The sequence below is a fragment of the Hydra vulgaris genome, chromosome 08, assembly GCF_038396675.1.
Source record: "Hydra vulgaris chromosome 08, alternate assembly HydraT2T_AEP".
Classification (NCBI taxonomy): domain Eukaryota; kingdom Metazoa; phylum Cnidaria; class Hydrozoa; order Anthoathecata; family Hydridae; genus Hydra; species Hydra vulgaris.
In genome coordinates, this window is record NC_088927.1 from 13,210,374 (window position 1) to 13,228,735 (window position 18,362).

Genomic DNA, 18,362 nt, shown 5'->3' on the forward strand with positions numbered 1-18,362 from the left:
ATGTTGTAGGTTGTATGAGTCAGGATAACATAAAAATGGAAGAGAGTTCTAATAAGGCAAATAAGAGATTTGTAAAGGTAAATCTTCTTGGATCATCGTTCAGAAGTGAACAATGATCCAAGAAGAAAGAAGAGGACTCAGTGAAGAAGAGGAATTAGTGAGAGGGTACCCATTCATCAATATAAAAAGTCACTGCAAGCCCCAACCTGTTACAGAATTGAAATCAGATTCAAGATCCGCTGCTTGTTTTAATCAATAGAAAAGAGAAGACTTTTTCTCATGACGTATAAAGTTAAGTTATAGGCAAATAGAGCCACTTTAGATGTAAGGTAATCAGAAATACCATTAATGTAGGTAATAAAAAAACAGGACCAAGGATAAATCCCTGAGGTACCAAGAAGTTACTGGAAATGAAGAAGAGTGTTGCCCTTTGAGGATGACTTTAATAAAGCGGTCAGAAAGGTTCAGATGTATTTATAGGTGTTCTTGGTTAAAAGATAAAATCTCGCGGTAGGATAAAAAAGAGTGCTGTCTATCTAGGATAACTTTAATGCTGAAAATGGAGAGAAAAGATTTTGTTAACTTTTGTTAATGCGCAATGCAAAGGTTTTGTGAATATCAGGAGCCAGAACTTTCTTACCTTTTTTATATAAGATATAGTAAAAGCAGTTGCTTATTAAAGTTACTAAAACTTAAGAAATCAGCAGAATCTTGTTTTCCTGACTGCCGGAAAATGGCTTCTGTGGATCTACTTTTTACAAACTCTAGAGAACACTAGATTATTCAACTATCAATCAATAAGTTTTCCTTTTTATTATTAGCTCTTTGAGTTTTTAACCAACAAATAGCTAACATTTTAACTCAAATCTAATATCTTACTCTCCGACAATCAATATGGATTTCAATTGTCTGGTTTTATGGCTGACTTGCTAACATATCAAAGCTTTTGATAAAATGTGACATGCTGATCGTTTTTGAGATTATTAAATCATTTCGTTCTGATCGCACTATAATTTATCTTTGAAAGCCAACACTCCTCTTCATTTCCAATAACTACAGGGAGATAATATAGGGGAGGGAGGGGAGCATTGGGCAGTCGGGAGGTTTGGGCACCCCCTCATTTCTCACAATCTATTCTAAATATTTTTTGTTTTCCACCATAGCACTATAGTTTTATAACTGGCAACACTGCTCATCAAAAGTGTCAGTTGTCATTTCACTTGGTTGTCAAGTTACATGCGCTTAATGGTTTGTTGCGTACAAAAGTAAATATTTTGTTTGGGATTTAAAGAAAGATAACAAAGAAACCTGCAAGAAAGTGTAAGTATCTGTGTTAACTTTTTCTTATGCATTTAATAAACATTATATTTACCTGGCAATTAGGATTCAACATTTGATAAAAATAAACTTATTCAAATCTATTTGAAAAGTGAGGTTATAGGGAGCATTGGGCACGCAGGTAGGAGGGAGGTTTGGGCATGCCCAATGCTCCCTCTTTTTTGTAGTTTGTTTGGTGTCATACGTTTGTGGTTTTTTGCTATGCCTATTAAATTGAATGTTTAATCATTTCTTTTCAGGACAATGCCGTTTTCTAACCTTCAAAGATACATAAAACAGGGTGGCATTGTGAAAGATATTTCTTCTAAATTTTTATCATCCCAAATATTCATGAAAGATGATGAAGAAAAAATTTCAGAATATCTTGTAACATTGTTTAAACTAAACCATGGAATGTCAAAACTGAAGGCACGTGAATTGGTTTACGAATACGCCACTGCTATTAATATAAAAATACCAGACAACTGGACAGAGAAGAAACTTGCATCCAATGATTGGGTAAGGGGATTTTTTAAAAGACAACCTCATCTTTTGATAAGGACACCAGAAGCTACCAGTCTCTCACGTGCCACAAGTTTCAATAAGAAAATTGTTGGAGATTTTTTTGAAAATCTTAAAACTGTATATGAACGGCCCTGAGTCTATTTACAATATAGACGAAACTGGATTATCAACAGTACAACGAACCCAGAAAGTGATTGCTCTTAGAGGCACTAAGCAAGTTGGGCAAGTAACGTCAGCTGAAAGAGGGACACTTGTAACGGTTTGCTGCGGTATTAATGCATTGGGTAACTCAATACCACCCTTTTTCATATTCCCACGGGTTAATTTCAAAACATATATGCTAAATAATGCACCTGTTGGTTCAGATGGAGCAGCACACCCTTCAGGATGGATTACAGCACCATGTTTTTTAAAATATATACACCATTTTGCAAAACACGCAAAACCAACGCCTTCCTCACCAGTTCTATTACTGCTGGACAATCACGAGAGCCATATTTCAGTACCAGTTCTTGATTTTTGTAAAGAATCAGGCATTGTTTTAATGACTTTCCCACCGCACTGCAGCCATAAACTGCAACCCCTAGACCTGACCACTCAAAACTTATTATAAAACTGTTGTAACAGATTGGATGGTAAGCAATCCTGGCAAAACGATAACAATTTATGAAATCCCAAAATTAGCAGCAAAAGCCATCCCACTTGCATTCAAGTTGCAAAATATTCAAACAGGATTTAAAAAACCTGGCATTTGGCCATTCAATTCAAACATTTTCTTTGATGAAGACTTTGTTTGTTCTTCTATAACTGATCGCTGCTTGTCGGAAGAGAATAATGTTGCTACAGAAAAAACGATTTTAGAACAACCTATCATGGAACAGCCTTCAACAGAAGTAAATCTGAGTCTAAAGGATCGTACAAGTTCAAATGTGGAAGTCACTGGGCCTTCTCAACTGGAATCTCTATCTAAAAGCCAGACTAGGGGCACTGTCAATGTAACACCTGATTTAGTAAGACCATTTCCGAAAGCCGGACCCAGGAAATTGGATGGCATGAAACGGAAGAAAGGAAAAACTAGAATATTGACAGACACACCCGAGAAAAGAGTTATAGAATTGGAAGAAAAAGAAAGGTAAAGAAAAGATAAGATCAAAGAGCTCAACAAAAATCGAAAATGCTCGAGAAACGAGAAAAGCACGAAGATTAGCAGTGATAGTGAAGTAGAAAATGCTTCCGTTTCTGATGTAGACCTTGTTGAAATCGATTCATCGGAAGAAGATTTTGATGTAGACGATGTGATTGTTATGGATAGAAAATTCCAGATCAATAACTTTGTGTTAGTTAAATTTGAGACCAAAAAAACTGTTTATCATTATGTTGAAATAGTCGAAGAGGTTTATCACTCCATGGTACTTGTCAGGTTCATGAGAGCAAGTAAGATAAGAAATACGTTTATGTTTCCTGACATCGAGGACGTAGCCAGCGTCCCCCTGGAGGATATAAAGACAAAATTGCCTACACCAACAACATGGATAAAACATGGCAGTCTAAAATATAAATTTGACAAGCCTCTTTGGATCATACCAAATTTAAGATAATTCTTATTAAGTCCAACATCGTGCAGTATTGATTCCAAGTGACACTGTTTAATTTTTATAACACTTTTTAATTTTTATGACACTTTTTAATTTTTTAAGTCTATGATAAGAAAAAATGTATGTATTACAATTTTTTATAGCAATGCTATATAATACTTAAGAATTAATAATAATACTAAAACTTTTCTTAGTAATAGTTACTGCCAAACATGTGTGCTAGATATGTTTGAAATAAAATTTTGATTGTAATAAAAAATAACTGTTTTATTAGCATTTATGTGAAAAAGTGCCCAATGCTCCCCTCTCTCCCCTATCCTGTACTTTTTTAATCTTTTATCTAAGTGACTCTATTTGTCGAGGACATCTTCTTTTGTTAACTCATACAATCTTCAACTTTTAAAGTCTTCTGTCAACCATTTTCTTGCTATTTAATCCTGTCCTTTATTTTTTAGTAACTCCTAACTTAAACCTGTCTGTTTGCAGCCTTATTAGGAGCGAATTAAAGAGTGTAAAAAATACATAGCAGCTTGGAAAAAAGTAATAACATAAACAAAAACACCATCATAAATAAATAATACTATAAAATAATGAAAATAATTATACTATTTACACACATTAGAAAAAAGAATAAATAAACAACCACAAATAAATAATTTATAAAAACTTTCGTGTTGAGAAAGTCATATTGTTGTGAAAGTCGGTAAGTTAAGATAGCTGAGATCCTTAAAAAAGAGAAGAGCATTTAAAAGTTGCATCTATGTTATGGAAAAAAAAAATATATATATATACATTTGATAAATTCTAAATTGTGTATATATATATATATATATATATATATATATATATATATATATATATATATATATATATATACAAATATATATATATATATATATATATATATATATATATATATATATATATATATATATATATATATATATATATATATATACATATAAAGTAAACCTTAATCATAACCTAATGTTTTGTTTTGGTTAGCTACAGTTTTTCATGTTTACGTTAAAAATGAGTTTCATATTAATCTTAAGTTTATTTTATTCTTCTTTTCTCAACCATTTTAACCATTAATCTCAACCATACAATCTTTTAATCATTAATCTCAACCATTCAAAAGAAAAGAAAGATGCATTGAACATGAGCCCTTAAAAATTCTACAGATGAAATAAAAGTAAAAACTCATCATTAAGTCAGAGCCCCCAAAAAAATTGCAAAATATATATCAAAAGCAGGAAAACCTGGTAAAAAAAAATTTCTACATTAAGAGGCATGTGAAAGCAAATTATTTAAAAATTAAAAATAAAATAAAAAATGTTTAAGTTTTAAAAACATTAACGCAGAAGAAACTTGTTTTTGTACCTACTTCAAAACGTATCGAATGTGATAAAAATGTGATAAAAGAAAATAGACCAAGGGTAAAATTGATTTTTTCTCTTACATAAGACAACAAAAATTAAACAAAGCTTAAGGAGAAATAATACGTGTAGATAGCTAACCTTACTTTTTAGTTCCAAACTAAGTATTTAACAGACTAATTAAGCATCTTAAACTTAGATACACCAACCCTTCTGGAATACATAAATTAAATAGCTGTTCTTCTAATTTTTAAAAAATTGGAAATACAAAATATGAACTATGTAGCAAAACAGGTAAAACAGATGAAATGGCAGATGAATCACAGCATCCTTTCATTCATAAGCAGTACAATAGATTAACTCAACTTAACATAATAGGCTTTCAAACGTTGTAAATATGTTAAAGAAATTTAAGAATTTTTAATTATAATTGACAAGTAACCAACTTTCAAAGTGTACCATTATACTCTCTGACAACGTTGCAAAAACGTTTCAAATATGAAACTAAGTGATAGCTAGTTTGGGAATAATGATCTAAATTGTTCTATCTATTGATTCTACAGCTTTGTGTAACTGAACTTAACAGCAAAGCTTATAAATAACTTATAGCTAAGGCTAGAAAACAGTATATTATTTTCACTTTTCTTCAACTTTTCTAAACAGGATTTATAAAATTCATCAACAGCTAACTTTTTCTTTATGCTTAGTTATACAGGATGTAGTAAAAGCTAGTGGAACAAAAAACCTCCTTTGCACTATTTTTATTAGAAATCAAAAATCAAATTTAAACAAAAAACAATAATATTGTCTCCAGTTCATTTTATAATTTTGAATGGAAGCTTCGCATGCAATGCATGTGGAATAAAAACTATAATAGAAGAGTTAAATGAAAATTTCATCTCAAAGTTTTTTGGTTTGAAAAGTAATAAAAATTCTGAATATTTCTACCAAATTTAATTTGGTGTTTAAACTTTAAATGATTTAATGCAATTTTTCACTTTATATTTAATTTGACTAAAATCAAAGAAACGAAGAAATTGTAAAATTTTATTTAAAAAAAAGTTTAAAAAAAGAATCTTAATAGTTTTTGTTTCAGCCTAATTTCTAATAAATAGATAAGGGAAAGAATTTATTTTATATTATAAGAAACTTTAATATAAACAAATTACATGCAACATACATTTATAATAAATATGATGACTTTCAATAACTTTTTATTAGTATTTATCAAAAGACATTTCTGTGAAATACTTTTCACAGAAATATCTTTTAATATTAAAGTTATGCATCCGCAATTTGTTCATAAAAAGTAGTGGATATTTTTATTACAAAGGAAGATAGCAGTAAAAGTATTTATTTCTACGTTCATTCTTTGCATTAACATGGAAACATGCATCAACCCTTATTTAGGGGGTGTCCATTATTGATGTCAACAAAATAAAGGGGAGGGGGTATCTGAAATTTTTGTTGTTAATGGACAGACCTATAGTCCACCAACGATAACAATTCACGCGTGACAATTAACTGCTCCGTGATAAGGGGTCGCCCACAAATAACGACACGCAATATTCCACCGATTTAGACTCCTTACTCCCACCACCTCCTCGTCACAACATCGTAACTCAGCAACAAAGTAACAAGTTCCACATTAAGTTGTCATATGACCACTAACTCCTACCCCTCCCCCTCCTCCTCCTTCTGAAGCGTGACGTAATTTATGGACGACTCTTAAAGGGAGTCATTTGCTGCATCCCGGCGGCAAAGTAATATTCCGACCTTTGGTCGAAAGCCTTTGGTGACGGAATTAATAAAAAACATTTTCACGTTTGTTTTTGTGTTAACGAAGAACATAAAGTATTAATTAGAAGCAAATACAAAAATATGATATCAAAGTTCGCGCGAAAAAAGCGCGCCGTTTAATGATGGCGGTCGTAATTTAGTAAACAAAAAATATAAACCAATATAAATCTTGTGTTATTGTATCAAGAGAACAGAGCCCAAGAAAACAGAGCATGGCGATGGCAGCAGTAAAAGATTTGACTGAAAAAGTAAAGAATTTAGAAATAAGCTATATGAAAAAGACGAAATCATTAAAAACCTAATATATAGAATTGAACATTTAGAACTTTTAGAAAGACAGAACAAAAATGTACAAACTTTAGATAATGTTGTTGTTGAAAGCGAAAAAGCATGGAACATCGTAGCTGGAAAGAGCATTAAAATAACTAAATAGCAAATTAACATCATCAATACTATTGCAAGTGAAACAGCAGAGCGAATGAAAAAAGAAAATAACATAATAATTTGCGGAATAAACCAATGTAATAATGATGATATTTTAGAAAAAAAAAAGTTTAACCAAAATGAAATAAACACAATTATGTCTAAAATTAAGACAGAAGATGTAAAGATAAAAAAATTGACACGTTTAAGATCTAAAATAGAAGGTAAATCAGCGCCAATAATTCTTGAATTAAAAAGTAAAGCCTTTAGAAATTTAATGTTGAAAAATGCATACAATAACAAGGACAAAATTAATGGTATTTATTTTAACGTTGATATGACTGAAGCAGAAAGGTACCTTAAATACTTCAATTACTAATGCGTAGTTGATATATTATGGTATCAGAGATTACAAAATAGTGAAATTAAAACATACGCAAAATTAGCAATCAATGAGTTTAAATATTAGTTCACTCAAACCAATTTTGTCTAATAATAAATTTAATAAACAAAACATTGTAACTAACACACTGACTAATATGTTAAAAAATCTCAGACTCGTGATGTAATTAATTCCGAAAACATAGTATAGATATAAATAAAAATTGTCTAAGTTGTAGATACACAAATGCTACATCATTAAACAATAAATTTGACTTGTTTCTATTAGATATTGCATCCTTTAAACCTGATATCTTTATGATCACAAAAACTTGGTTTAGTGAAAACTTAGTTACACATGTAAATGGTTATCAAATAATCCATAATAATAGATCAAATAGTCGTTCAGTTAAAACACATAGAGGTGGTGTTGCTATCTATGTAAAAGAAAGTTTTTTAGTTTACTCACCCAATGATAGTTTCACTAAAAACAACAACATTGAACATACTTGGTGTATTTTAAGTATAAAAGATGAACAAATTTTACTTGGTTGTATATATCAGCCACCTGATGCATCTGAAAAAATAAATAATTATATCTGTAAAATAATAGAAGCAGCTAAAAATAAAGTTGATCATAATAGGTACTCTGGTTTACTTATTTCAGGAGATTTTAATTATCCAAATATAATATGGAAACAAATAATGTTCAAAACATGAAAAAATATGATAAATACTCCACCAAACTTGTTGAATATATAAATGACAACTACTTACATCAAACATTTATATCACCTACATATAATGCAGATTTAATTAATGGTAATATCTTAAATTTTATTTTAACACATAACATAGAAACACCTGAATGTATAAAAAAAATCCATCATAACCCAACTTTAGGCAACACTAGAAATGGACACCAAATTTTGTAAAAAACACTACTAAAAATGAAATGACAAATTTTGGGAAATCTGGATTTGACTTTAAACTTGGTAATTAAACAGTCATAAATAAAGCTATCAGTCAAAATGATTGGGAAAGTCTTTTTGGAAAAAATAGTTTTAATGAGGGCTATGAAATATTCCTAAATATCTATAATGAATTATGCAACAAATACATTCCTAAAAAAATATATATACTTCAATAACAAATTACAGCCCAAACCTTGGATTGATAGAGAAGCAAAAAAGCAATAAGAAACAAAACATTGTTAGAACTAAACTAAGTGAACTAAATGTCAATAAAGCATTAGGAGCAGATGGTGTAAGTTCATATGTGTTAAAAAAATCTCAAAATAGTTTTTGCAAACCTCTAAATTTACTATTCAAAAGATCGTTAAAAGAAGAACAAATTCCACTCATATGGAAAATGGCAAATGTAACACCACTACACAAGAATGGAGATAAAAATGATCTTGCAATCTATAGACCAATTTCATTAACGTCAGCACCATGCAAAATTTTAGAATCAATCTTAGGTGACAAAATAATGGATTACATGTTAACTAACATTTTATTAGATAGTAACCAACATGGTTTTCGAAAGAACAAAAGCTATACTACTAATCTACTGAAACACAAGATGTTTTATTTGATGCTATTGAGAATGGCTGGTGTGTTGATATGTTGTATATAGATTTCTCAAAAGCTTTTGATAAAGTACCCCATATGCGATTGATGTTAAAGTTAAAATCATATGGTTTTTTTGGAGTAATTCTAAATTGGATAGAAGCCTATTTACATAATAGAAAGCAACAAGTAATTTTAGGGGATTGTGTATCAAAATGGCTAACAGTTGAGAATGGAGTTCCACAAGGTTCTGTCCTTGGGCCTCTTCTATTTCTTATTTTTATAAACGTTCTGCCAGCCACATTAAAAAATAATATGAAATTGTATGCAGATGATAGCAAAATTATAAATATTTTTAAATCAGATGAAGATACTCGCATAAACAAATTACAACTAGATATTGATATGAAATGGTTGTCATTATGGTTAATGAAATTTAACTATGAAAAGTGTAAAATTATGCACATTGGCTTTGAAAATGTATAACTTATTCGATGTTCGACGCTGAAACTCAACAGAATAATATCTTAGCAACATCAAAAGTAGAACGAGATTTAGGAGTAATGATACAACCTAATTTAAAATGGACCAGTCATATTGATAAAGCTGTCGGAAAATCAAATCAAATGCTTGCTCTTATTAAACGAACTTTTAAATATTTTGACTCGAATATGGCAAAAAAATTTGTATACGACTTTTGTAAGACCCCATCTTGAGTTTGCAATCCAAGTATGGTGTTCTTATCTGAAGCAAGACATCTTAAAGTTAGAAAAAGGACAGAGTAGGGCAACAAAACTCGTACCAGCTTTTAAAAAAATGCCACCAAAAAAATGACTACAGTTAATGAAATTAACAATTCTAGAAGTGCATCGTTTAAGAGGAGATCTTATTTTTCAATATAAAATACAGAATGGTTATGAGGAAATAAATTGGATAAACGACTTAATATCTAAAGTTCAATTAAAACCTTACAATTTTCGTAGTCATAACCAAAAGTTAACAAAGGCATACTGTAAGAGTAATACTAGATATAATTTCTTTTCGTGTAGAGTCGTAAATGCTTGGAATGGTTTATCACCACATATTGTCGAATCAATAACAATTGACCAATTCAAAAATAAACTTGATAAAATCAGATTATTGCAAAAATTATTTATTAAATACTAAATAATATTTATATACATTGAAAACTTAACAATGCTATTTTTAAAACATCTATAGCTGTTATAGCGCAACATCTTCTGTTATTGTGCTCCACAATTGTTTCATTAATTGTCACAGTGTACATTATTATTTTTATTATTATTATTAATATGAATAATATATTGCTATAATATATGTATTGTTAATAATGTATATATTGTTGATAATATATATATATATATATATATATATATATATATATATATATATATATATATATATATATATATATATATATATATATATATATAAATATATATATTCTTAATAATATATATATATATTGTTATTATTTTTTTATTTTAATTATCTTTATCATTATTAGTATTTTTCTCTAAAGTTTTAAATATTTTTGTTGTTGTTTTTCTCTAAAGTTACATTATACAATCGTTTTACTACTTTATACTGTTTACAGCTTTGCTTATTTATTTGTAATTTATTTATAGTTGACACATATTGTTGTTACAATGATAGCTCTATAATTGGCTAAATTAAATCAACTGATACTTATCGTTTAAAAATAAATATCGTTATAAATGTAAGTTGTAAGTTAACCAATAGATACATTATTAAAAAAAAAGCCAATTAGAGTGGTAAAACTAACAAAAAAAAATAAAGATTTCATTTACTTTAGTTTATAACTGTATCCGACATTTTAAATAAAAACCATGCATAGTTTACATGGTCATTGCTTGGGAATCCAGTTTTTTATTTTAGGTTTAAATTCCTTTGAAGATGAATATGTTCTTCAACCATTCGGGATTAGTTTCCAAATTTTAGGTCCTAGGTACTATATAGATTCCAATCCATATTTTGAATGGGTTGAAAAGATAGATTGAAAAATATGAAATGAGAATGGTTTAATTATATCATATACTAATTTTAATATGTTAAAACTAACTTTATTTGATCTGCACTTTTGTTAATTTTTAGACTTCATAAGTCAGATGGCAACTCAATTATATCTAGCTTTGGTTCTTTCATTTTTTATTAGAAGTTGTTAGATAGGAATCAAATTTTAGTCGGAGGAATATTTTGTGCAAAATTAGAGCTAACATTAACAAGTTAGCTATTCAGTTTTTCAGTTATTAGCACTTTATCACAAATTAAATTACCATTAGTTAAAAGTTCTTTTTGCAAATTCTTATTTTTATATTTATTTTGACGATCATTTCTTTAACTACACTCCATATTCCATATTTGTTGTGAATTATCTTTAGATTTTTCTATTTGTTCAGAATAATAGTTTTTTTTTTAAATATTTAACTATAAAAATATTTTTTTCAAAAATATTTTTATAGTTTTTCTAATTAACTTCATTGGAAAAGTTTTATTTATAAAAAAATTTTTTTATTCATAAAGATAAAAGTGATTTTAAATTTATACAAAACTTTTTTAGAGGATATGCTCTATTGTATTGTTTACAAAATTGCGATAGAAAAAGTTCATAAGCATTGTTTGCAACGTGAGATTGAAGAACCAGCTACCAATCATCGCAGTTGATTAGAAGATTGCGAAATTGTTGTGTGGAGTTTCCATTGATCTGTCGTTTAAACATTATATGTTTTGAGGCAGTATTGTTAGGTGTTGGGCTGTTTGTAATGAGAAATGTTGGAAAATGGTCAGTCAGATCAGTTTTTATTATACCTGTATTAAAGCAGTTGTTAAAAAAATATTAGTATTTATGTTATCAAGTAGAATAGAAGAGCATTTGTGAACCTTGTTGGTTTGGTCATTGTTGCATTGAGATTATTTTCTAAAAGTGAATTTACAAAACATTTAACACTATTATTTGACGCATTGTTCAAAAGATTAATATTCAGGTCATCGATAAAGTAAGTCGACATCGACAGTGCTATTTAAGTTGTAATTATTGTCGACATATAGCGAGGTTTGAAGTGTTTAGTTCTATCTTCACTTTTTGAAAAATTTGAGTTACTGGTTGTTGTATATACTTTAAAACAATGTTTTATATATATATATATATTGAAAACAAAGTTATAATCAAGAAAGTTTCGAAGAAAACATACATAATAAAAATCATTTCATATGCCATCTCCTAAAGATTTTGTTTTTTAAGTTGTTATATCTCGAAACTCAAAAGTGCGGAGAAAGAACAAAATAGTTCTAACCTCGCGAAATCTTGAAATGAATTAATCCAGACATGACTATTTAATAATGCAAATAGCTCGTTGAATTGATGACAAAGAATACCTTGGTATAGATCCCATTGTTTTATTTTAGGCTAATCACTTCCGAGAGAGTTAAAATGCACTCTCTTTTATTTTTTGTTTACGTCAGTATGTTTTTTTAAATAAATTACATCTGCTTTTCATTACATCAATTCTCTTTTTATATAAATTATATCAGGAATATACTTTCTGCAAAAATCTCGGGGAAAAAAAGGTCTCCTCACTAGATTTCAAAGATTTATATTATCCATCAGCTTTATCTTGGGTAAATGCTGTTGCAAACTTGTGAGAAACTTTAGCACGCTTAGCAAAAGTAGCAAGGGTTTTTAAATGATTTTATTACGTTGGGTACTCGAAGTATGGAAATTTTGAAGTTTATTTAATTAGCAAGTGTTCCAAGAACTTTTTTTTGTCTTATCCCTGAGCACGCGGAGTGATGTGAGTCAATTTGTTAGCTTTTTGGTCAGTGCTTTAGTCGAGATCCAGTAGCTTAAAGCACATGTTTCACCTGTTTCTTTGACGTTACAGGATTTTTTTGTTTGTTTGTTTTTTTGTAGTTATTAAGGTGCTCCCGGAAGTCCGAACGGTATTTTTATTTTCAGACCGCCCCTGAAGAGCATTTAAAAAGAAAGTTCACGCCTCCTTCCTTACCAGTGTCGTTTATTGGGCTAGAGTTTGCCTCTAACCTCGGACATCTAGATTTAGAGGCAAAACTCTATCCACTTCGCCACGGCTGCTCTATAGTTGTTTGATGCAACCCACTGTAGTGTAACATTCTGGTCTACATCTCACGTGAAGCGCTTAACACATCACATTATTAACGCAGAGCCATTTTGCGCAGAGACGGATGCGTTGTTAAAAGAGAGTTGCAAAGCTTTGCTTATACCAGGCGTTGCAGTCACAAAAATCTTGCATGACAGGTGTTAGTTGACCTAGATTGTCTACAAAATAGCAAACTGTTTTCTGGAAATTTTTTATTCATAAGTTCAGCCAACTTGATGGGAAAAATAAATATGAGCCTCTTCGAAATGTCACTCCCATGAGTCACACCCTCAAGGTTATGAGTTTTTAGAAAGTTTTTTTATCTTTAGTTTTAACAGCCCTCGACTAGTTCACAAAGAGTGATAGCTCGTCATTTCAATGACTATAGGCTCTGTGGTGTTAGTAGTACTAAAATAACGACCAACACTTTTGAAAAAAGAGTCATCGTCGAGAGTATAATAATCAGCAAGTCATTTTTCACAAGTTGACCTAAAATAACATTTCACAGACAAACGATGATAGCAGCTTTCATTTATATGATGTCTAAAATTCATTTTTTTTGCCTGGTAGGTCTTACCTGCCCCTCAGACAATAACCTCAATACCAATTGGTCCTCGTTTTACGCGGTCTATATTAAAATCGGATATTATTGCTTTGAGCATACTGCTCTGAACATTAATGCAGGGGTTAGTATCATGGCGTTTACCTTGCTCTAATTGATTCTCTTAGTAGCCTCTGCGTTAGAAAGTGTTATTCTTTTGCATACTGCATACTTGCATACTCGCATACTTTACTATAAAGTCCATAATTGGTTTCAGAACACTCTTCATTGAGATAAAGTTTTGGAGCACAGCTAAACCATTTGATGTTATTTATTATTTTGCTAGAAGTTTCCACGATAAGCATGTCGAACTTGGTAATGAGACTGCAAGCATGAATAATCTGCTGACATGTGACAAGATTGTATTCCTTTGAAATAAATATAAAGTTGAGATACTGTTCATGAATTATATAAAATCCATATGATTCTACTTTTTTTTATCGGTAAATGGTTGTTTTTCGTTGAACAAGGTAAACACTTTTAACTTCTTTATTTCAAGGATTTAACAGACTTGTAAGCAGGTCAACCTCTATTAAGGTGCTCATCAAAGACCAACTGGCTGCTAGCTGTGAAGGCTTCGAAGACATGTTGGTCATTTCTTTTTTTGAAGTTGACAACAGGGCCAACCCTGATTACTTGTTTTTCTTATTTTTTAAAGCAGACTGTGTTAGAAGCACTTTTACCTTTGTTGAGTTGAATATTTTCTGACTCGCGTTTGAACACCTATTCTATTTCTAACAGTTCTGTACTGAGTCATTGTTTAAAGCGCTGCTCGCATCTAATTCAATACCAAAAAGGTCTTCAAGCGTCAAAAAAATTAAAGAGAAATGGGTTTTCTATGGGTTTCTATGAGTTTGAACGGGTTGAATGGGTTTGAATAAGTTGAATGGGTTTCAATGGTTTTAAGCGGAAAACTGAGTGATTCGAAAGTTATACGTAGACGACAGTTATACGTAGTTGTTTGAACGGATGTCAGTTTGTGCTTTGTAGGCGTGAATAGAGTTGGCTGCATTATGTCTTATAGTGTTAGTTTATATTAGCAGCATTACAAAGTGCCAAAGCGAATGGTAGGTATAATAGGACAAAGCAGTTCCCTGTGATTGACTTCAGAAGAAATCCAAATAACTACTTTCACGGCAGTGGATGCGGGTAAAGCAAACCAGTAATGCGTTCCAAGTAAACTTTACAAAGACTCCCGACACTGGTTCACCAAATTTGCAAACGTTCTTAGTCTATGATGCTCTGGATAAAGTTTGAGGAAGGAGGTAGAATTAAGTAGATTGTTATTTAGACGCAAATTAAAAGCAAAAACAAAATTTGTGACTTTCTTTAGCAAGGTTTTGGATTTAAACATAATAGTTTGAATAATTAAATAAAAATAATATGTATAATATAAGGTGCATACATATATATCAATTCAGTTAGTAAATATGGAAAAAGAGTTAGTAGAGACACGTATTCCTCCCCATCCCATACAATTATTATTACTTTTTCCTCTATAAGTTATTAAGGTTCTCCAAGAAGATCTATCGGTCTATAGGTCTAAGAAGACCTATCGGACAACTATAAAGGTGCTCCAAGAAGACCTATTAGTTTTATCCCAGAAAAATTTAATTGAAAATTTAACTCCTCATTCCTTACTAATGTTGCATATTGGACAACAAACCTCTTAGTTCTCAGCCAGAACTCTAACCACTGCGGTACGGCCGTTCATATTATTATTTCTCTGTCCTCCATTTCGATACTATTACACCTGGTTACATGCTTTATGTGGTAGACTCTTTTAGGCTAGTAACAAAATAACCACCCATTATAGAAAAGATTGTCGCAATGTGTAACGACAGTCGCTTTACGATTTAAGTTCTGACAAAGAATTTCTCATCAATTCAACAGAAATAGCCCATGTAGCACCCAGCTCAGACTTAACTTTGCATAGCAATCTAAATAAAAGTAATAAATCTAAATATAGAATACAATTTCATATAAAATTTGAAAACTTATAAACTTTGCATAAATCTTTGAATGTTTACACATGAAGATCAAAAAGTAGTTTATATTTTCAGTACTCAAAAATAATTGCAAAAAAATATTCATATTTTGACAGTTATAGATATTTATTATGAGAACAGTCACTATTAAATCAATTCATTTTTTTAATAGATCATTAACCTATTTAGAGTTACTATTTAATTGGTTAGTTACTATTTGTTAATCGAAATATAGAAATGCGTATTAAAAAAGGTAAATAAGGTAAAAGCACAATTTATTTAAATGCATTTTTAAAACACTTTTTAATTAGATTTTTAAACATGACAATAAGAAAAATATTTTATAATACTTTTAAAGTTTTTTTAAAACTTACTGTAAAACAAACTACTGTTAATGTTACCCCATAAATTGGGTAACATTGACAGTAGTATGTTTTATTCTGTAATCGTTAAATCCATACATATTATGAGGAGTAACATCATTGGAGTTTTGACAAATAAGACAGAGAAAGCATTTTTAATATATATTAGCATCAATCCACAATTTGGTTTCAAAAGTTAGCAGTAGACTTACATAAGGTAAGGTTGGCTTATATAAGATAAAGTGGTGCAATATTAACACATCACTAAAAAATTTTTTTTTTTCATGTTGTGACAAAAGCTTTATAATGTTAAGTATTTTTTACGTGTTTACCAATGATATTGCTGCCATAAACTGATAAAAGAATTAAATAGTCATGTAATATTTTTGATACATAATTGATTTTGTTGTAAGCGTGCAACTGTCAAATCTGACGAAATCTTGCAGCGTTGTAATTTTTTGCTTGATATTTTTATGACAGACTTTTTGGTATTTGTTTTAATTTCTCAAAAAACGAGATAATTTTTTACATTTTCAGTTTCTGATGTTTTATTTTTACCAGTATTATGTAACATTGTTAGGTGCGGCTTTTAAATCTGTTGACATTTAATGTCTTGCAACATTTTTTTTTGAAGATTAAGTTTTTTAATTTAAGGATTGCTTTGTTTAATTTCGTTTCTTGTAATCGTGAAAGATTCATCAGATGTAAGTATTCCGCCAAGCATTCATCATTCTAATCCTTTTGTTTGATTTTTTCATTTCACAGTGGGCTGGATATTAAACATATGGTGGGTAAATTTATTTTGATATTTTTTTTTTCACTAAAACCCTTTAAATGTCAAACAATCACTTTGTGCTAAGATATATTTACTTTTCTTATAAATTTCAGTTATGCAGTTGCTAATACTACAAGTTATTTAACTAAACTTTTAAAACTTTAAAAACTTGGATTTATATTTTTTTAATTTCAAGTCCTTAAACTTTTAAATATCGTGGAACTGATTAATGAACTCTTCTATGTATATACTAGTGTCAAAAATATCACGGTAAACAAAAGTAATAACGCAAATCGACGTCATTATCCCTCATCTGGTGGAATAAAATTTAAAAACAAAAATATTAGAATAAACTTTAAAAAAAAAATGTGCACTTACTTAAGAAAAATATGAAAAGTTGTATCTAGATTTGACATATTATTATCAAATTATCGTATTTTACCTCAACATTTTAAAAATATATGTTGATTACTTATCATTTTTATATATAATGATATATATTTTTATTTTTCATCTATTGGCCGCACATTCTGATTGAATAATATTACAACGTTTTTGTTATTATAAAGTCCCCTGAGTTCAAATAGTGCTATACAAATAAAAAAAAATGCACTCATGTTATGAAAGATAAATCATTGTTTTTATTTTGACTTACCTGTTTTTAAACACTATGTTCTGTAGCACCATCAAATCCAGCCTTGCATCTAAACGTCAATTTAGTTTGTTCCTTAAGTATTATGATTTGAACAGGTATTTGTTCATCACACAGCCATTTAAGAGTTTTAGAAGATATTTTAGCAGTATGTTTTTTGAATAGTCATTAAATGAATATTATTTGGATATATGTGACAGTTTTATTCTTCAGCACCATTTCTTAAAAGCTGGTACATTGATTTTGATATACTACTATCAATAATTAATCCTTTAGCTTAATCTGGTAAATATTTCTTACCAGAATTAATGTGGGTTTTATTTCAAATTTCAGCAATTTTTTTGACAGTATTGTACTTAAGCATAGTAATTAATTTTAGTTTTGCTGCGTGATGTAATTTGTGACTAAATAAACTATAAACTAAAATAAACTAAATAACATCGTTAAGCTTTTTTTTATTTGTTCTGTGACAAGCTTTTTAAAAAAGTCACGTGGTTTCCAAATTTTATTAACTGATTATGCAGCATTTAATGAGATGTAGATAAATTTAAAATCTTGATTTAGCTCATTTTTATTGCGTCTCTCAAAACTAGTATTGCAGCTATCCACTATTTACAATGCATTTTCATAAAGATTGTGCTCTCAGAATCCGTTAATTTTATATCTTAAGAAACTAGAAGAGTTAATATCGATGAAAAGAATGGTTTACCATTAGGAATTAGTTTATTTTGTCGTACAAGTCCGAGAATTTCACCAATTTTCATATTATTACTAATCAAAAAAACAAAAAAGTTATATGGTAAATAGTACAACTTGTATTGAAAAAAATAACTAAC